The sequence below is a fragment of the Natrix helvetica genome (genome assembly GCF_964273705.1).
Source record: "Natrix helvetica genome assembly, chromosome: 4".
NCBI classification, from domain to species: Eukaryota; Metazoa; Chordata; class Lepidosauria; order Squamata; family Natricidae; genus Natrix; species Natrix helvetica.
In genome coordinates, this window is record NC_138550.1 from 5,097,745 (window position 1) to 5,120,128 (window position 22,384).

Here is a 22,384-nt window from a genome sequence, read left to right on the forward strand (position 1 = left end):
ACATCCCTCAGTTGGGTCTCCAGATGAGGTGGGCTTTCCACCTTCAGAATTCCTCCCTGTTTGGGCCAAAATCTAGAGGGGGGTTCAAGGTAATGCAGTTCCAACTCATTAGAGGAGAGCCAGTGTGTTTTATTGATAAGACTAGGTGCAAGGAGATCTAGATTTTGGTCCATCGTCCACCAAGGAAACCAACAATGCCATTTAGAGCCATTCATTCTTGCTCAACCCGACGGCCGCTGTGACTTAAGAGGTGAGTAGATGAGATTCTAGTTCACAATCAGCCCCCTACATGACCTTGGACCAATCTCTCTCTCTCTCTCTCTCTCTCTCTCTCTCTCTCTCTCTCTCTCTCTCTCTCTCTCTCTCTCCCTCCCTCCCTCTCTCCCTCCCTCCCTCCCTCCCTCCCTCCTTCTCCCTCTCTCTCTGCCCAACCTAAGTCACTGGAAAGTTGAGGTAAAAATAGGAAGAAGGGACACTGAGCTTAATTCATTGCCTTCATTTCCAGAATTAAAAGGTGGGATATCAACCAACCAACCAACCCACTGACCAACCAACCAACCCAACCCAACCCAACCCAACCTACCAACCAACCAACCATTCACAGACTGGGAAAGTCTAGTCAGGGGTGTCCAATCCTGTCAACCGTTGGACTTCAGCTGGGGAATTCTGTGTCCACAAGTTCTAAAGTTGCCAGAGTTGGACACCCCCAGTCTAGCCTGTCATCTTTCAGTAGTACAGGAAGACTGAGATCCTATAAGAATAGCGGGTACTATGAGTAGTGCCTACTCTGAGGTGGGATTCAGCATTTATGAATACGGATAGTCCTCAGCTTATGACTACACTTGAGCCCAAATTTTCTGTTGCCAAGTGAAACATTTCTTAAGTGACTTTTGCCCCATTTCACGATCTTTCTTGCCACAGCAGTTTTAAAGTTAGCAACATGGTTGTTAAGCCAAGCATCTGTTGCTAAGTGAGATGTTCGTAAAGTGAGTTTTGCTCCATTTTACAACCTTTCTTGCCACAGGTGTTAAGTGAATCAGGGTAGTTGTTAAGGGAATAACACGGTTGTTAAGTGAATCTGGTTTCCCCATTGATTTTGTTGTCAAGACAGTCGCAAAAATTAACCACATGACCCCGGGACTCTGCAACCGTCGCAAGTTAGTGAGTTGTCAAGCATCTAAATTTTGATCACATGATCATGGAGGATACTGCAATCGTCGTATGTGTGAAAAATAGTTGTAAGTCACTTTTTTTCAGCACTGTTGGAACTTCGAATGGTCACTAAATGAGCAGTTGTAATAATAATAATAATAATAATAATAATAATAATAATAATAATAATAATAATAATATTTAATGCTTCTAGACCGCCCCCTCTCCCGCAAGGGACTCGGGGTGGTGTACAGTTCATACAAAATATAACAGGATACAATAAGATTAAATTAAATATGTACAGTTGACAATTGACATGGAGGAGGTTAAAATGTAGTTAAAAGAAGTTGAGGACTGTAAAGTCCCTTATGAGTCAACCGACACATCTATGTTCTTTTGCCAACAATGGACTAAGGGTTTGACTCTCTTCTTCTCTGCAGGATATTTTTTGATTGCCCAATCTAATTTACAAATCTGAGATTTTCTAACCCACCTCGGAGTAGGCTCTATCCATAGCATCTGCTGTTCTTGTAGGATCTCAAGTTTCCCGTATTACTGAGATCTATCTAAAGAGGTCCTCATTACTAAGACAGGTTGTATTAACAAAAATGGGGTGCACACTTAGAAAATGGGGAACTGGGGTGCTTTGCCTCACTGCTCTTCCTTGCTCTCTCTTTCACTTCTTCCAGTGCTAAACAGCCCCAACCTGCTTAGCGTTTTCAAGATCAGCTAAGGTTGTCTAGATGCCTTCACTTATATATATTTTATATATTCAAAAAAGGATTTTTTGAAATGACCATCAGATCATTAGTATTTCTTATACAGTAATTAACACGCTCTGATGCTAAGGCGTTTTACTCCCCCTCCCCACCTCCCCACCTGAAAAGAACTCTGTTCCAACAGCCAGTTGCCTTATATTAACACACTCTGATGCTAAGGAGTTAGACATTCTACTCCCCCTCCCCACCTCAAAAGAACTCTGTTCCAATTGCCAGTTGCCTCGCATTCCGTTACCTCAGTTCAAACTGGCAGATGTTCAACTCCTTCACTCAGAAGCGGTGTGAGGCGCATTACAGTACTAAATGTCGGTGCCTCACCAAAAGGTCTACGCCTTCCACCTATGGAACTGCTTCTGTACTCAAGGCGGCAGAAGCGATATTCCCTTATGTGTTTCAATCACCGACCACCACTGAGCCAACAGATTGTGAACCAAATTTTTCCTGCATAGCCCGATCACATAGTTTCATCGTGAAGCACGCGTATCCAGCTAATAATGCAATAATATTCTGTAACAACAGAACTACATATAGTATTCCAGCTCCTACGATTAACAAGGATGGGATGAGGCCTACTGCACGAGGGATGTAGCAAAGAATAACCAACAGTACGAACGTTGGTGCGTAATGTTTTCTTTACACGTTAAATTAACACAGCAAAAATGTGACAAATTTAAATAAGCCAACAACTGTGTAACAAGCAGCAGGAAAGCTCAGGCGTAATTGGGCGATGGGGGCAGGGGGGAAAAGCTTTATTAACTACAAAGATGACTTTCCAACTTTGTTTTCCAACCTCTGATTCCCACACTTAGCAAGAACTCCAATCTCTGGCAAATTTTATGCCACCGCTTATTTAAAGCAATGTTCACACTTGCTTTTACGTGCTAGCCTTGCGAGGTAGTCCAGTTAAGAAGGACACCCAGGAATGCTAGCTCCCTCTTTATTGTAAAGTGACATTAGCAGAATCTTGCAAGACTTAAAGGGTCTCCCTGTCTTAGATGTTAGGGTCCCAAAAAATAGGAAGGGTCCCTTGTGAGATGGTTGTCGCTCCTTTCAGTAGGCTCAGTAAAAGGATCTTACCTCCCTCCCTCCCTCCCTCCCTCCCTCCCTCCAATCTTCATCATTATCTGTCTATCTTCATCATCACTATCTATCTTCATCGTCATCATCTATCTATCTATCTATCTATCTATCTATCTATCTATCTATCATCTATTTATCAGAATGAGATAAATATGATAGAGGTGTCTGTCTGTCTGTCTGTCTCTCTATCTATAATCTATTCATCAGAATGAGATAGATATGATAGAGATCTCTCTCTCTCTCTCTTTATCTACCTACCTACTTACTTACCTATCTCTCTGTCTATCTATCATCTATCTATCTATCTATCTATCTATCTATCTATCCATCCATCCATCCATCCATCTATCATCTATCTATCTATCTATCTATCTATCTATCTATCTATCTATCTATCTATCTATCTATCTATTTATCATCTATCAGAATGAGATAGATATGATAGAGATGTCTGTCTGTCTTTATTTGTCTGTCTGTCTATCATTAACTATCCTACGTATCTATTTGTCTATCATCTATCTATCTGTCTGTCTGTCTGTCTGTCTGTCTGTCTGTCTGTCTATCTATCATCTTTCTATTCTATTCTATTCTATTCTATTCTATTCTATTCTAATCTAATCTAATCTAATCTAATCTATCCTACCTATCTACCTACCTATCTACCTACCTACCTACCTACCTACCTATCTATCTATCAGAATGAGATAGATGATAGAGATGTCTGTCTGTCTGTCTCTCTGTCTATCTATCTATAACCTATTCAACAGAATGAGATAGATATAATAGATCTCTCTCTCTTTGTCTACCTACCTATCTCTATCTATCATCTGTCTGTCTGTCTGTCTGTCTGTCTGTCTCTATCTATCTATCTAACTTTGGGAGCAACTCTTGGTTAGAACTCGAGTAGCCACAAAAGTCACTCTTCACATGGATTTCGTGTGTATGTGTGTGTGTGTGTATACATACATATACATACATACATACATGGGTTCAAATCCCAGTAAGGGTATGACTAGCTGATGAGAGCTAAATAGCTTGAAATAGATCTATACTAGTCTCCCTTTATTTATTTATCAGCACAAATGCAACACACACATACACACTCTCTCTCACACACACACACATTTGTTTTCGTAGATTTTCACGGGTGTAGGTATGCTGGTCTTGTTGTATTCGGGTCTTTTCCCGTAAAGACCTGAACACACACACACACACAGACACACACACACACACACGTTTCTTCCCCCAGTGAAGCTCATAAGCTTGCTTTGTCCTCTGCCAACCAACAGAAGTTCCCTCTGTGAAGGAAAAGACATTTCTGAATCGCTAAGAACGTCTAAAAGCCAAGTGGGAGCTCGGAAATGGGCTCCCGATGGGCTCCCTTGAAACCACCTCAGCCTGAACTAATCAATGACATTTCTCTGGCCATTTTTCGTCTCCCTGAGATGTAAATAAAGGCACTCAAAGCACAAAAACACCTACTTCCCACCTCACGGGCAACACTCAAAAGGGGTTTTCCTCCACCCTCCCACCCCCTAACCTCTGCAGAAGAGCGACCGCCTCCTAAAAGAGCAGAGTGCAATTAAGATCCATTTGAAAAGAGCACGAATTTGCTCCACTGTGCAGCGACTGAGGAGACTGAAGACTCCTTGCTTGGCCTCCCTTCCCTGGGCTAACTTTGTCTTCTCTTTTTAGCGGCAGAAGCACCAGTGGTGTCGCCCGAGTTCGGCTGATAAAGTGATTTCTTTATTTATTTTTATGCCCAGGGTGCAAATGGCCCCTTGGGAAGAGTAGAGAAAAGATACCGTATAAGCAGAGTCATTATTATGATGTGGAGACGGCCTCTGTATTAATTCCTGTAAAGGAGTTTGTTAACAATAAAGGTAAAGGTTCCCCTTGCACATCTGTGCTAGTTGCTCCCAACTGCTCATCTCCGTTTCAAAACCAAAGAACTAGCGCTGTCTGAAGACGTCTCCGTGGTTGTTAGATCGGGTAATGGTAAGGCACACAAAGCTAAAGGCAACAACAGCTCTTTAGTAAGTACAACAAGTGAGAACCATCCAGCGAAAGTTGAGTCTGACAGCAGCCCTTTTATAGGGAGCTGTCAGACCCTTCGACCAATAGGATTAAACCTCTGTTCCCGCTGGAACAGAGGACCTGGGTGGAAACCACTATAGTTGAAGCAAGTATCTAACAGTGGTCATGTGGCCGGCATGACTAAACACCAAAGGCGCATGGAACGCTGTTCTCTTCCCACCAAAGGTGGTTCCTATTTTTCTACCTATTTTACGTGCTTTCGAACTGCTAGGTTGGCAGAAGCTGGGAGAAGTCACGGGAGCTCACTCCGTTACGCGGCGCAAGGGATTCGAACCACCAAACTGCCGACCTTTCTAATCAACAACCTCAGCGTCTTAGCCACTGAGCCACCGCGTCCCTTGTTAGCAATAGATGCCACTTATAACCCCTAATGGAATACTACAGGTCATTTACTCCCTGGAGCACGTGTTCAAAAGCGGAGAAGGAGCAGGGGTGACATGATAGCAGTGTTCTAATATTTGAGGGGCTGCCACAAAGAGGAGGGAGTCCAGCTAGTCTCCAAAGCACCTGAAGACAGGACAAGAAGCGATGGGTGGAAACTAATCACGGAGAGAAGTAACCTGGAATTAAGGAGGAATTTCCTGACAGTGAGAACAATTAACCAGCTTCCTTCCAGAGGTTGTAGGTGCTCCATCACTGGAGGTTGTTAACCAAAGACTGGACAACCGTTTGTCTGAAATGGCACAGGAACTCCTGCTTGAGCAGAGGGTTGGACTAGAAGACCTCCAAGGTCCCTTCTAAGTCTGTTGTTCCGTATACAAGCAAATGAGTTTGTTAAGTTTAAGTTAACAAAGGAGTTGGTTAGCAACTTAACAAAGGGGGTCTGTTGCTAAGCATTAAGAAACTTAAAGCTCACAAGTTGGGGGCTACCTGCACTCTTGGCCCCTCCGTCTTGGGCTCAAAATTAAACACTTCAGGAAATACGCTTCCTGATTGCTTATCAAGCAAGGAGAACGGGAAAATCCATCGTCAGCAGAACAGACAAAAGGAGAGGAGAAGAATACTCGTCGGAAATGAAAAACGTGCGCGACGAGAAACAAAGATGGTTTAGTTAGATGGCGGAGAAAATTGACTCCTCCTTGGGACAGGTTGATGGAGTGAGGGTGTTAGCTGGGCCAGAGGTCCAATTTTGATAGATCACCGCCAAAGAGTGAAGACAAGAGACATGCTCAGCGAAGCATCACAGGCTCCTTTGGACGGCCGAAAAGATTGAAAAGAAATTCACACCGGTTAGCAGAAAAGAAAAGAAAAAATAGAAGGACTGAAAGGAATAAAAGAAGAGAGAGAGATACCCTTACAAAACTACACATGCAGCTGGCCTTTTATTAGCTTGTGGACTTTGCGGAGATGGGTAAAGGGAGTACAATAATAAAAAAAATAAAAGCCGAGAGATGGGGTTATTGGTTTCCTAAGTTGGTGCTGAAGTAGGTATTTGGAAAGACCACCCTGATGATGGGGAAAGAAGAGTCAGGTTTTTTGTTTCCTGATGCTCATTGTTTCGTATTTTAGGGCAGCGATGCTCCCCAGGTTGAGCATCGGAGCTTCAAATGGAGCAAACTGTTGTGGCCCGTCAGCGGCCAGAGAAGCTGGCAGCAGATTCGGACAGTGAGGAGGTTGGGGAGGAAGATGGGCCAGTCCTGGAGTCTGAGGAAGGCTCTGATGAGGACTCTGCATTGGAGGCAGAGTGGGCCAGGGCCGTCCGACAGTTATCAGCTGCCTTCGGAGTCAGACATCAGTGAGGCAGAAGAACAGCTGGAGCCTGTTCCCAGTGTGCGCATGCGCAGAGTTGACAGATGAAGGGAACAGCTAAAGAACAGGGTTGACTTGGGAGTAAGGCCACAGGTGGACGATGAATAGCCCTCCCAGAAGAATTAAAAGAGGAGCAAAAGGGGAGTGGATTTTGCAGGAGAGAATTAGTTCGCTTAAATGGTTCGTGACTCTCCGAGACTCCGTGCCAAGTTTTGCAAATATCGACCTGGCAGCTCTCCAATCCAGATAAGGTCTGTGACTGTCAATCTGCCTTAAGCAGGGGGCTAGACTAGAAGACCTTCAAGGTCCCTTCCAACTCTGTTATTCTATTCTAATAATTATAAATAAGTGTAAATTGTAAATTTAAAATGGCAAAATTTTAAAATGTTAAATTGTAAGTTGAGGATTGTAAATTGTACAAATAAATACAACACTCCCTTTTTTTGTTCAACTTAAAAAGGAGTTACACGCACAACACACACAAACAAACCAACCGCATTTTACCACTTGCAATTTAAGGATCAAGCTTTTCAAACAGAAAGGGCCACAAAGGGAGCAGGCTTTCCTATTTCTTCCGTCCCAAGTCCACATTTTTAAGAGTTTTAGCTTTTCTTTTTTTCCACTTTTTTTAAAAAAAGAAGTCATTATTTATTTAATGTGTTTGTCAGGCAGGAAGGTGAGATGTAAATATTTTCAATTCCACCAGTTTTTACGTTCTGTTAATATCACGCAATGGTATTACCACTTAAGAGCTGCTTTGGGAATATTCTAGAGTGGGGGGGGGGGAAGCATAGAAATGTGTTAATTGCAGGGGGGAAAATGGGAAGTGGACCACCAACGTTTCCTAACTTCTTAGCTGCCTCCTAAACAGAATATGTATTTTTTTTATTCTTTCTTACTTTTTTTTTTTTGTCTCTGGATGGATTTTCTTTTGGAGCCCAAAATATCTGTTGCTAAGTGAGACATTTGTAAAGTGAGTTTTGCCCCATTTTGCAACCTTTCTTACAACCGCAGGTGTTAAGTAAATCAGGGCAGTTGTTCAGGGAATGACACGGTTGTTAAATGAATCTGGCTTCTCCATTGTCTTTGCTTGATAGAAAAGGGGATCATATGATCTCCGGATACTGAAACCATCATAAATACGAGTCACATGGCCATGGGGAATCTGAAAAAATAGTAAGTTAGAGAATTGGTCATCATAACTCACTTTTTTCAGTGCTGTTGTAAGTTTGAATTGCCACTAAATAAAGAGTTATAAGTTGAGGACTATCTATATTTGGGACAGTTAACATTTTATATACACATGGAATCATGCAATGCATAGATTGATTGCAGAAATCCTTTTAATATTTGATTCTTACAACTTCACTTATGCTGTTAAAGATATATTTACAAGAATGGGCGTTACTGTAAAGTTTTTTTTTCTTGGCATTGCTTTTGATTTTTCCTGTTCTGACGTAGGCTTCCTGAGACAGTAAAAAGCACACCCTTTGGTCCCCAAAAACCATTTTTTTATTTCAACGGCTGTGAATTATGCTCATTCACAGCCTGTAATGAGTCACAAAGAGTTTGTAAAGAGTCCGACAGAAGTCTGCCACAGTTCTTCGTGATAAGGCTGATAAGCACCCACCTTTATCTCCCTTGAAACACTGCCAAAGACCTAATTGGCAATTAGTTTTGCAAGGCCACATGGAGCACAGAATCAAAACGGAGCTTCAGAGTTTAAACCGACCAGAACGAACCAAGTTGCTCCCTGCAAAGGCTCACGTGCCTTTGATCCTCCTTTATGTCTTATTGGAGGGGCCAATCATCTCCAAGCCTTACTCCCAAGCCGCTCCTTTTGTCTTAACTGTTCTTGCCTTCTGGCAGCTCTGCGCATGTGCGCACTGGGAACAGGCTCCCCCTGTTCCTCTGCCTCACTGCTATCTGACACTGGAGGCTCCAGAGCACATAACTCCCAAATGGCCCTGGCCCCCTCTCTGCCTCCGACACAGAGCCCTCGTCCGAGCCTTCCCCAGACTCCAGAACTGGCCCATGTTCCTCCCCAACCTCCTCGCTTCCCAACTCAACATTTCCTTTGGAAAGCCACCACATTAGACATACACAATTAAAATAATTTCTCTTTATGAAGCTCTTTTTAAACCCCTTTTCAGATTTGTCCTTTATTTTTTCCAAGCAAATACCGTCACTAAAATTATATGGGTTTTTCTTTCTAAAACGATATTTTCTCATCTGGATCGTTCTAACATACGAAGAAAGATTTTTTTTTTTTCCTAATTTCTGTCTTCTAATCATTACCCGGGAACATTTCTTCGTGATCAAGTCAATTACTACATGGTCCCATTGCACCTCTAAATGGAGTTTTAATTTGTGTATATTAAAAAAGAATCTTCCCATTGGGGTATTTGCTGTAATTAGAGAAACCAAGGAAGGCAGATTTTACAGGGAGCGTGTAAATGATTACTAAAATAAAAGACTAGTTGGTTATGGTCAATAGAACTTTAAGTATACTACTTCATTAAGCAACCTGTAATTTGGGGGAAAGGAAAATGGTTTTAACTAATGAACCATAATTCCTAAACTCAATTCAACGCCCCAAATACATGTATACGTAATATCTCAATGCTGTCCACACATGTATTAGAACATATTGTATGAGATTATCTCAATCCCTTTACCTGTGATATTTATTAGAATAGAATAGAATAAAACACTGGGATGCTGCCACCGTCATAAATACGAGGCAGTTGCCAAGTGTCTGAATTTTGAATTTGGGTTATTGCAACAAGTCGTAAGTGTGAAAAAGAGTCACGTCACCTTTTTCAGTGCTGTTGTTTACTTCCAACGGTCAGTAAACGAATATTTATCATTTGAGGATTATCTGTACGTTGCTTAGGGATGAAAATTCTGGTTCTCATTGCCATTGTGAAGCCAGGACTATCTATAATCGTGATGGCGAACCTATGCCATGTGTGCCACAGGTGGGAACCCTCTCTGCGGGCACGTGAGCTGTTGCCCCAGCTTAGCTCCTCTGCGCATGCGCGGGTACCTCCCGCCGGCCAGCTGATTTTCGGGTCTCTGCAGTGCATGAGTGGTGGGTGTGGTGCATGCGGAAGATGCGCGTGCCTGCAAGGGGGGGTAGTTGCACACGCATGCATGGGGGAATGCAGGGTGGGGTTGCGACACGCCCTCTGTGCCCCGTTTATCATCCCAGGAGGCTTCAGGGAGGCCTGGTAGGCCCAAAACAGGCCACGAGGTGTGCAATGCCCCCTCAAACCCAATTTTGGTCCCAGGAGGCTTCAGGGAGGTCTGCTAGGCCCCAAATGGGCCACTGGGTGTGCAATGCCCCCTCAAACCCATTCTTGGTCCCAGGAGGCTTCAGGGAGGCCTGCTAGGCCCCAAATGGGCCACTGGGTGTGCAATGCCCCCTCAAACCCATTCTTGGTCCCAGGAGGCTTCAGGGAGGCCTGCTAGGCCCCAAATGGGCCCCTGGGTGTGCAATGCCCCCTCAAACCCATTTTTGGTCCCAAGAGGCTTCAAGGAGGTCTGCTAGGCCCCAAATGGGCCCCTGGGTGTGCAATGCCCCCTCAAACCCATTTTTGGTCCCAGGAGGCTTCAGGGAGGCCTGCTAGGCCCCAAATGGGCCCCTGGGTGTGTAATGCCCCCTCAAACCCATTTTTGGTCCCAGGAGGCTTCAGGGAGGCCTGCTAGGCCCAAAACAGGGTGTGCGGGGAAGGAGGGGTCGCATGCGTATGTGCGGGGGGGAGGACGGGGGAGTTGCGTGTGCATGCTGGAGGGTGTGTGTGCATTGCATTTTGGGTGTGTCCACACGCTTTCAGCACGCAATGACAAAAAGGTTAGCCATCCCTGATCTAAAAGCATCCCACAATTAATCAATTGTCTTTTATATTGCATTGGAAGAACTTGAATAAGTACGCGAGCTGATCTTCTAGAAATGTATTTGGTTTAACAGCATAACAGCGTGATACAACATGAATATCTCAGAGATCTCTGGCTCCCTTAAAGACTAATAACTATATTATAGCCCAAGGTTCGTTGTTCTTCTCTAAAAATGGAAGGCTGCATCATTTTCTCTTGTGGATTTTCCCCCCCAGCTGGGGCTAAACAAATATATCATTATTTCTATAGTACTGAATGTGTTCCCTCCCGTTGCGATGATTAGGTACATTTTGCAAAAAGTTTACATATTCAGCTGCTATAACTGGTTGTGTTTTGATGGGTTTCTTGTTTAAGTCAATCCGTCATTCAAAACCTACTAGACGTAACATGACTTACTATTACCCAGTGAAATTCTCACCCCCCGTGAAATACGTAAATAAGAAACAGAATAATATCAAAGGTTTTGGTATGGCAAACCGACAGAATAACACAGTCGGAAAGGACCTTGGAGGTCCTCTAGTCCAACCCCTCTGCTCAGGCAGGAGCTTATAGGAAGGAAAACAATTATCTTCTTTTCAAATCGGCAGCTTTGATTTTTGAAAGGCAAGGAGAAAAACAGGAGGAGATGGGGAAAGACGGAAAAAATGGAAAGGAAATAAGGGTATGAAAAAAATGAAGAAAAGTTATGGAGATTTTCAGTCATTCAGGTCTTACAGGTGCTTTCCCAAAAAGCAACTGAACTTCCTTCTTAGTTATGTTATATTCTTTATTTGGTTCTTCCAGTCTTCCCATGTATATGTTGATTTTCTTTTAATTTACTAATCCATTCTTTCAATCTTAGGGAATTTCTTCATTTCCACCACCAGTGTTAAAGGAGAGACTCCTGCCATTAGTCAGTATATCTATTTATTCCATAATTCTATCAATTTTTTTAAAAAGGGACTTTGAATCCTCCTAGCCATTTTTAAAATATCCTTTTAAAACCAATATCTTTCTATAGGATCACCTATTTCCCTCAACTCTATATCCCTCATATTAAACCTCTCGTTGCTACTATAATGCCTGGGACCACCTTTAATTGATTAGCTACCCAATAATTTCTAATATTTGGAAGGCCCAGTCCACCGTTTTTTAATGGTTCATGCCATAACGCTTTACTTATTCTTGCTCTCTTACCTCCATTACAATACAACTCCAGCAACATTTTCAAAAAAGCATTTGCTTTAATTCTTGATCCGAAAATTTAATTAGGATCATCCAAGACAAAAAAATTAATTTTGGGTAAAACTTTCATTTTTATCATTGCAATTCTTCCAAACCATGATCATTTTACTTCCTCGTATTTAGCTATTTTATCTTTTATATCTTTCTTTAACTTTTCATAATTTATTTTCTTTAACTCTTGAAAACTAGATTTTCTTGTTTGAAAATGTTTTGCCTTTCATCCAAGAAGCTTCTTCAGAACTGGAGACGCTTCTGGGATGAGAAGCGAAATGTTTTCAAAGAAGAAGAAAAAAGAAGAAAGTCAAGTTGCTTTTTGGAAAAGCCCCTTTGGGAGGAAAGTTGTTAAACAAATTATTAGGATCTAAAAATAATAATAATAATGGGGAGATTTTGTCCAGATACAGAGCAATTGAATGGTCGTCCTGTGTTTGGTTTTTTGTGAGGACATCTTAACTTTAGAGTTAGCTCAAGCCAGATCAATACTGAGGCAAGGAATATACGTACGTACGTACATACATACATACATACATACATACATACATATCTGGAAACAAATACTGTGGGGGGTAAGACACCCCTAAAACCCTTCAGGGTGTGTGTTCTGTTAAGATATAGCCTGTTGTGCCTTCAAATGGCTTCTATTGTACTGCCGTAAAATGGATTCTACTGTACAGCGCAGTGGAGTTGCCATGGTAATAGCTTCACAGTACTCCACAAGGGGGTAAGGGGGAAAATCCAACATTAGAAATTAAGTTTGGTCCTGGCATTTCCTCCCTATAAATAAATACCCGGGCAATACTGGGTTATCAGCTAGTCTTAGATATAGGGAGGCAAACAAATATTGCTGCCCAATGTAATTGCAAATAATCAAATAGTAATATCTAAACGAGCTCATATTTTTATTTATTTCCATTCTGCCTTTATTATTATTATTTTCAAATAATTCAGTTGGGAAATCGAGGACTACCTGTATTATAATGAGAAGTGGGGTTGGGGGGGGGGGAGAAGGAATTTAGAATGGGGATGTGGAAGAAGAGAATTTTTCTCTTCTTTTACAGAAAAAAGGTCTGGCAAATGGTTACCGATGAATGCAATTCTTGGGAGGGCTGATTAAGCAGCCGACACGGTGAAATGAATGACATTCCTATCTCTCAAGACGAGGGTCAAAATTCAACACAGGGCACCGGAGAGGCATAAATTGAGGGAAATGGGACAGATCAGCATTAAGAGCCCTATTAATAACCAGATGGTTCATGTCAGCTTGAAAATAGACCATGATTGGCCTCAATTACAAGCGAGGTATGTCTGTCCGTCCGTCCGTCCGTCCGTCCATCCATCCATCCATCCATCTATCTATCTATCTATCAGTGTTCCGTGCACTTTCAGTGTTTAGTTATGCCGGCCATATGACCACAGAGATGTCTTCGGACAGCGCTCAGCTTTTAAATGGAGATGAGCACCGCCCCCTAAAGTCGGGAACAACTAGCACATATGTGTGGGGGGAACCATTACCTCCTCTCTCTCCCTCTCCCTCCCTCTCTCTCTCTCTCTCCCTCATCTATCTATCTATCTATCTATCTATCTATCTATCTATCTATCTATCATCTATCTATCATCTATCATCCATCCATCCATCCATCTCTACCTATCATCTATCTATCCATCCATCCATCCATCCATCCATCCATCCATCCATCCATTATCTATTTATCCATCCATCTATTCTATCTCTATCATCTCTCTCTCTCTCTTTCTATCATCTATCATCTATGTATCTATGTAACTATCCATCCATATCATTCTATCTCCATCTATCCATCCATCCATTATCTATTTATCCATCCATCCATCCATCCATCCATCCATCCATCCATCCATCTATTCTATCTCTATCATCTCTCTCTCTTTCTATCATCTATCATCTATGTAACTATCCATCCATATCATTCTATCTCTATCCATCCATCCATCCATCCATTATCTATTCTATTTCTATCACCCCTCTCTCTCTTTCTATCGTCTATCATCTATGTATCTACTGTGTTTCCCCGAAAATAAGACAGGGTCTTATTTTCTTTTGATCTCCGAAATAAGCGCTTGGCATTATTTTGGGGGAGGTCTCATTATTTATGAGGTGCAGGGGACAGCGAGCGTGGTCACCTCATGGCTGCTGCTGGGTTGCAATATTTTATTTAGGGCTTATTTTTGGAGGAGGGCTTATTTTAGCACATGCGCTCAAAAGCCCGATTGAGTTTATTATCCAGGGAGGTCTTATTTTGGGGGAAACAGGGTATGTAGCTATCCATCCATATCATTCTGTCTCTCTACATCCATCCATCCATCCATCCATCTCCATCCATCTTTCTGACCAACCTACCAACCAACCCACCCAGTCATATGGCTGCCCACGCAGACTGACATCACGAGTTCTAGGTCTAGGCTGCAAAAATCCAGACCAACGCCAGGTGGCAGCAGAGAGAGAGAGAGAGATGGAAAAGTTTACTTGGGCCGCAATCTTGCATGCCTCTGCATTTCTGCAGCTCCGATAAGACCCCAAGGATTGGATCTCAAGAGAAACCCAACCCAGATCACAAGTGGATGGTGGTAAATCCTCACGCAGGGGAGAAATCAATCAAGCCATTGACTAAACTCATTCCAAGTCAACTAATGCCGTTTCCTTCCGCTTTGTTCCTCTACAACAGCTGGCATGGGTCTTAATTAAGCAGGAATACATCTCGCGTTCCCACCGCCATTACGCTAGGAGAGAAGCACTCAAAACTGTTCTGCCTTGTCCATTTTTCTATAGGCATGGAAGATAAGTTCTTACAGCCACGACCCACGTCTCGTTAGCTATAGGAAGTTCTTTTGTCAAACTGAGATTCCCAGAGATGTTTCACAAGGAGTCCTTTTGTAGGACTCAAGGGTGGGATTAAGAGAGAGGCCATCAAGTGTTGGTCTGAAGGGTTAGCACTGAACTCAAGTCAAATCACCCAAGGTAGGGCTACTTCCAAGCACCACGAAATGAGTGTGTGAGTTAGCAACCAGACGTGGGAGTTACTAAGGGAGAGCAACGTTCTCCCCCTTCTTTTAGTTGCATTTGTCTTGAATGAGCATCGTTATTTTTAAATTTCAGATACGTATTCAGGAAAGAAAACAGAAGTGGATGAATGAATGAAGGAATGATGGATAAAGGAAATGAAGGAAAGAGAGAGAAAAAGAGAGAGAGAGAATGAATGAGAGAGAGAAAAAGAAGGAAGGAAAGAAGAAAGAGGGTGAGAAAAAGGAGGAGGGAAGGAAGAAAAAAGAAGAAAGAAAGAAAGACTTACCCTACTCCAGGGGAAGGTTACTGCAAAATCCTCCCTCCCTCCCCACCCCTCTAACCTATTTTCCAGCTCCATTCTTCTGTGCAGGGCAACAAAAGTGGGACTCGGGAGGGAATAGATGGGGCAGGGCCAGCCAGAGGTGGGATTTGCCAGTTCTCCAAACTACTCAAAATTTCCTCTACCGGTTCGCCGGATCCAGTCAGAAAATTAAACCTTTGGTCCCGGTGACCGACCCAGATTGGATCCTGCAATATAGATCCCGTTTCTTCCTTTCTCTCCTTGTTTAAAAAAAAAAAAACACTGGGTGAGTTAAAAGCAACGAAGGCATTATACACATCAGATCAAAACAAATCCAAATCAAAAGTGATTAAAAATAATAGGCATGTTGATCTACAATTTATTCTGCGTGATGCCGTTGGATGCTGGCGGCGCTCCAGGGATGCAGAACTGGGCTCAAAGTATCTACGCAAATGACGTCTTATTAAAAAGAAGCCGTACTTCCGTCAATTGGGTAGTTTTCTGAGATATTCATAGTATGTTTTTCTCCCAGACTAAACGATATGAGTTATTTCAGAAACCTAGGGTTGTTTAGAGAATTTAACGTCATTAATCCAGAAACATCCAAGCGCCTTAATTTAACCCGTCAGCATGAAATATATTTTGCTCACTCGACCCAATTAAACTCAATTAAAATTAGCAGTATAAAATCAGGGTGGAAATATAAACTGGCAGGAGAGAAATAATAGACAGCGGGACTTGGATTTAACCACAATTTAACCGGACTTCTCGCGAGGGATGCAGATGGAAATTAGGAATAACAGAATAACAGAGTTGGAAGGGACCTGCACACTTTAAATGTGATTCAGAAGAAGTGTTTTGTTGGACTTCGCACAATATTCACACAATCATTACAGGCCTTAGCAGAATAACAGAGCCGGAAGGGACCTTGGAGGTCTTCTAGTCCAACCCTCTGCTCAGGCAGGAGTGTCAATCCATTTCAGACTAATCGCTGTCCAAAACATGATCCCCTTTTACGACGTCCCTACAAGCACAGTTAACAGGGGAAGCCAGATTCACTTCACAACCGTGTCACTCACTTAACAACTGCAGTGATCCACTTAACCAGCGGTTCTCAAATAGTGGGGGGCGCCCCCCTGGGGGGGCGTGAGGCTCCGTAAAGGGGGGCGCGAAGGCTCCCTTTCCATCTGGGTGCAACGGCGGCGGCGGCGGCGGCGGCGGCGAGGCATAATATATCCCACCTGGAAGTGGCAGCACTTCGGACTGTGGATTTTCATTGGAGCCGCGGGCTGGAGCTGTGCAAGAAGCCTGCTCGGGCGGGGGTGGGAGGGAGGGAAGCATGGCTGTCCCAGGCTTCCCTCCCTCCCCCCCCCCAGCCCAAGCAGACTTTTTGCACAGCTCCAGCCCGCGGCTCTGATGAGTCTCTGAGCAGTCCCCAGCGCTGCCACTTCAAGCCGGGATATATTCTGCCATGCCCTCGGCGGCGTCTTTATGCAGGTAGCTCGCCTCCCCGCCAGCAGCTCCACCGCCAGCATTCCGTCTGGAAGCGGAAGCGCAACAGCCGCTGTTGGGGAAGGGACAAAGGGGCGGAGGTCGCCCGATCTTGCCACCGCCACCCCTTTGCCCCTGGTAACGGCGACTGTTGTGCTGCTGCTTCCAGCTGGGATGCTGGAGGAGCTGCTGGCAGGGAGGGAGGGAAGAAAGGGAGGAGGGAGTAAGGATAGACAAGCAAGAGGGAAAGAGGAAAGAAGGCAAGCAGGCAGGAAGGAGGCAGAAGGAAGGAGGGAAGAATGGAACTGGAAGGGAGGCAGGGAAGGAGGGAGGGAGAAAGGAAGGATAGGAGGATAGGGAAAGAGGAAAGAAGGCAGGCAGGCAGGGGGAAAGAGGAAGGAGGGAACTGGAAGGGAGGCAGGAAGGAAGGGAAGGAGGAAGGGAGGGTGGAAGGAAGGATAGACAAGTAAGAGGGAAAGAGGAAAGAAAGCATGTGACTACGGTGGGAGACGAGGAAAGACCGGTGTGCTATGTTATGCAGAGGTGTACTTATAACAATTTTATAGACAAATTATACTATTTACAGTCGCGCGGGGGGGGCGCGAAATGTTTTCTTCTTCCTAGGGGGGGCATGACAGAAAATAATTGAGAAGCACTGCACTTAACAAACGTGGCAGGCAAATTCATAAAATGGGGCAGAACTCACTTAACAAATTTCTCACTTAGCAACATACACGTTGGGCTCAACTGCAATGTTCCCTCTAAGGTGTGCGGCTGCGCGTCCGCGCACGTGGCAAGAAAACACCATGTAGCAGTTTTCAAGAGCCGCACATTGATTTCTATTGCCACAGGCTCCAGAAGCTGGGGAGGTCCTTTGCAGGCAGCTAGAACGGGCCGCCCGCAAAGGACTTCCCCGGACTTGCTTTGATGAGCATGGGGCAACTGAGGGTAGTTGTGAAGCCCCAAAGCCCCCGCCACCACTGGAATAACTGCTGCCACCTCCTCCTCCTCTAACAGCACTGCCAGATTTGCTGCCCGGCGCTGCGGCTGAGGTGAAGCCGCCAAAGCTCCAGTCGGCATCCCCGCGCGAGGCAGCGGCGCCTCCCCTCCGCTCGGAGCACCTGAGCTCAGCACCGCATTACCCCTGCCCCCTCCTCCTCCGCCGTGCTTTTGAGGAGCCATGAGGCTGCAGGAGCCAGTAGGAAGGCGGGGGCAGGGGGAAAAAAAGCCTCATGGCTCCTCAAAAGCACGGCGGAGGAGGAGGGGGCAGGGGTAACGCGGCGCTGAGCTCAGGTGCAAATGTGGTGGTGCTGTTGGAGGAGGAGGAGGTAGCAGCAGTTATTCTGGTGGCAGCTCATTGGCATCTTCAGCAGCAGCCCTGCCCACAATGAAGAAACCAAAGATGGAGCAGATCCATGCAGATGACGTCGCTGCAACATGACTGGAGGAGGAATTCTGGGAGTTGAAGTCCACAAGTCTTAAAGCTGTCAGGTTTGAAGACCTCTGCGTTTTTTTTCTAAAGGGTTAGGGGTGCAAGGGTCTTGTAACTTGACAGCTTTAAGACTTGCACACTTCAAATGCCAGAGTTTCTGAGCCAACATGACTGGAGGAGGAATTCTGGGAGTTGAAGTCCACAAGTCTTAAAGCTGTCAGGTTTGAAGACCCCTGGATTTTTTTCCTAAAGGGTTAGGGGTGCAAGGGTCTTGTAACTTGACAGCTTTAAGAGTTGCGTGCTTCAAATGCCAGAGTTTCTGAGCCAACATTTTGGTTGCTAAGCAGGAGCGTTGTTAAGTGATACTGATATTATATAACACTTTTAATTAAGCGGGTATAATACTGATTTCGTTGTTGTCTTAGGTGACATCTGTGAAAAAAATTCAGGTGCTCAGGCATGAAAATGTGCCGCTCAAACACTATACTTTTCTGCTCACATTGAAAAAAAATTAGAGGGAACATTGCTCAACTGTGGTTATAAGTAGAGCTTTACCTGTTATACAGATTGTCTTATTTTTAATGTTTTGTGTGGTAGGTTATTGCTCGGTGAGTTTGCCCATCTGAAAAGCGTATAGACAGAGTTTCTTTTGTGTGATGTTGAACTGTTATTGTGACAATGGAGTACTAGATTAGAGTAGATTGCTTTTGTAATACTCTTGGATTTAAAAGTAAGCCATGGTTTTCCATCTTGGTGTCTATAGTCAGGAAAAAAAGTTAATCTAGTCTTCTTCTCTTCTTCAAAGGTAAAGTTAAAGGTAAAGGTTCCCCTCGCACATCTGTGCTAGTCGTTCCCGACTCTAGGGGGCAGTGCTCATCTCCATTTCAAAGCACAAGAGCCAGCGCTATCCAAAGATGTCTCCGTGGTCATGTGGCCGGCATGATTCAACACCGAAGGCGCACAGAACGCTGTTTCCTTCCCACTGAAGGTGGTTCCTATTTTTCTACTTGCATTTTTTACGTGCTTTCGAACTGCTAGGTTGGCAGGAGCTGGGACAAGTCACGGGAGCTCACTCCGTTACGTGGCGCTAGGGATTCAAACCGGCAAACTTTCTTGTTCTACAACTTTTAATTCCACGAAAGAGACTGCCTAGTTGTGTTTTGGATAATGATGAAAGCGTTATTCAAGTACCAGATTCCATATTTGGGGTTGCATCAGTGACATTGGTATATTGTTTCCAGCTGTTGCATCACCGCGTCTGGTTTCACCGTGGTGACATATGAAAAAAGTCTACACAAGTTCAGGGAGGGTAACACAACCGTCGCTACCACACACCGGTGGTCCAAGAAACGGGGATAAAACAGGGGCCCAGAAATCCCCCATTTTATTCAGCCAAGGAGAATTGTGTTAGAAAGGCTTTGGCTGTGTGTGTGTGTGTGTGTGTGTGTGTTTTAAGATAATGCAATTTTTATCTGCAGCTTGACAAGATGTAGAAAATAATTACCAATGAAAAGGTTATTCATAATTTTTAAATGAGTTAATTAGTAAGCCCAGCCAGAGCCGGCTCTCGTTACATTAATAAATAATTGATTATACTTAAAATTACACACAGTTTTTCATTAAATCTAATTAACTATCTGCATTTCCCCTCCCTACCTGCTGATTAGAACAGTTAGCCCGATAGCGGAGTCTCCTCATTAAATATGTTTATGTTGAACGGAAACAATTAATTTTGATTTTAACTAATTCTTTGAGAAATTTGTAATTATAATTCATGGCTGTCGCTGAGGGGAAAAAAAATGAGACAGTTGAGTTTGTGTTTGCTTATTGAGATCTAATGCAAAAGAGAAGACAACCACCAAACTGTTAAATATATTTGAATTTAGAGTCCATTTTAATTCGTGGAAAAAACCAACATATTCTGCTTCTGTTCCTTAAATGTTACGCATTTTGAGTCACTCTATAGGGGCAGTCCTCGACATATGACTGTTAATGGAGCTCACCCAACTGACGTTGGTCGTGACAATTGTAAACTGACGGTCACACAACCAAACCAATTCTGTGACCTTTTTTTTCCTCATGGTCATTAAGCGAACCCATTATTCGTTATGCTGCAGCTTGGCTTAAAACTGGAAGTAATTTTATGATTGTCGGCAAAACCGTTGTAAAACAGATCACGTGACCATGGGATGCTACAAATGGTTGTAAATGTGATTGTGTTGTCTGAGGCACGGTCATATGACTGTGGTGGAGGGACTGTCAGAACCTCAAAACCTAGGCCATAGATACCTCCAGGGAGGTCTGTCAAAACTTCAAACGGTCTCTAAATGGCCGGTCATAAGTTGAGGACTTCCTCAAGTTAAAACAGTGAGCGTTCGAAGTTACAGCAGCACCGAAAAAAGAGACTTATGACCATTTTTCACACTTACGACCGCTGCAGCATCCCCATGGTCGCACGATCAAAATTCGGACACTTGGCAACCGACTCATCATACTTAGGACGGTTGCAATGTCCAGGAGTCGCGTGATCTGCTTCTGCCACATTCTTGCAAGCAAAGTCAATGGAGAAGAATTATAAAATTAACAAGCGTGGGTTACTAATTTAATGACTGCAGTGATTCACTTAACAACTGTAGCAAGAAAGGTTGTAATGTGGAGCAAAACACACTTACCAAATGTCTCAGTTAACAACAGAAATCTGGGGCTCAATTGTGGTCGTAAGTTGAGGACTACCTAAATAAACATGAGCCCGACTTGCCAAATTGGTTAGTTGCAACAAATCAATGGGGAAGCCAGAGTCATTTAACAGCCCTGTGACTAACTTAACAACGGGAGTGATTCGCTCAACAAGAAAGGTGGTAAAATGGGGGCAAACTTCACTTAACAACGGTCTCGCTTAGCAACAGAAATTCTGGGCTCAGTTGTGGTCTACCTGTATCCATGACTTGAAATGTTGATATTTTCAATTCCAAGGACAGAACAAGTTCAGCATTGCAAGAAGTTTTATTCGTTTTGGGTGGGGAACAAAATGACTTTTATTTTTTTGTTTCTTGTAAGGTAAAGGTAAAAGTTCCCCTCGCACATCTGTGCTAGTCATTCCCAACTCTAGGGGGCAGTGCTCATCTCTGTTTCAAAGCCGAAGAGCCAGCGCTGTCCGAAGACATCTCCGTGGTCATGTGGCCGGCATGACTCAACGCCGAAGGCGCACGGAATGCTGTTCCCTTCCCACCAAAGGTGGTCCCTATTTTTCTACCTATTTTACATGCTTTCGAACTGCTAGGTTGGCAGAAGCTGGGACAAGGAACGGGAGTTCACTCCGTTACGCGGCGCTGGGGATTTGAACCGCCAAACTACCGATCTCTGATTGATAAGCTCAGCGTCTTAGCCACAAAGGCCAGCCATTTGTCTGCGATCCAGAAGGAATCAAACTAGCAGACGTCATACCCCATTCCCATTAGGTTTACCGGTAGTCCTCAACTTACAACCGGAGAAGCGATATAGAAGTCTAAACGGCTATTGCTACGGCTAAGAAGCGTGGCAGAAAATTGGCTGCTGCTCCTTTAGCGGAGTCCCTTTGGAAAGAGAGATGGGCTGCATTTAATTTTAATTCATCAATACAAATAATTTTAAAAATGCCTCAGTTGCAGTTATGGTGGTTAGACTATTTAAACTTAGGTTGAAGTGCAGAATGACCCTCTCCGAGATCCTTGGTGCTTTCTGAGCTTGGTGGTTTCCTTGCAGACTTTGATGATGCACTGATGGTACCTAGTTTGGTAATCAAACGTCTGCAAAAAAACAGCCCAGCTCAGAGAGCACCAAGGACCTCACAGTCCCCCACCTCCTCTTGTCTGCAATCCACACTCCCTTCTAGCACTGATGATGTTACCTAGTTGGGTCATGAAACGTCTGCAAGGAAACAACCAAGCTCAGAGAGCACCAAGGACCCCACAGTTGTCCTCCTTTTCCCCTCTTTCTCCTTTTACGCAAACCCCCACTCCCTTCTAACACTGATGACATTCTCTAGTTGGGTCACGAAACGTCTGCAAGAAACAACCAAGCTCAGAGAGCACCAAGGACCCCACAGTCGTCCTCCTTTTCCCCTCTTTCTCCTTTTCCGCAAACCCCCACTCCCTTCTAAC

The 22,384-nt window shown here is 44.0% G+C and overlaps 1 protein-coding gene across 1 annotated transcript in view; it reads right to left on the bottom strand.

Moving 5' to 3' along the window:
* The window catches only part of TENM4 (teneurin transmembrane protein 4), a 490,922-nt gene that overhangs the window by 122,322 nt on the left and 346,216 nt on the right, over positions 1 to 22,384 (bottom strand). The gene's annotated exons all lie outside the window — the stretch shown is intronic.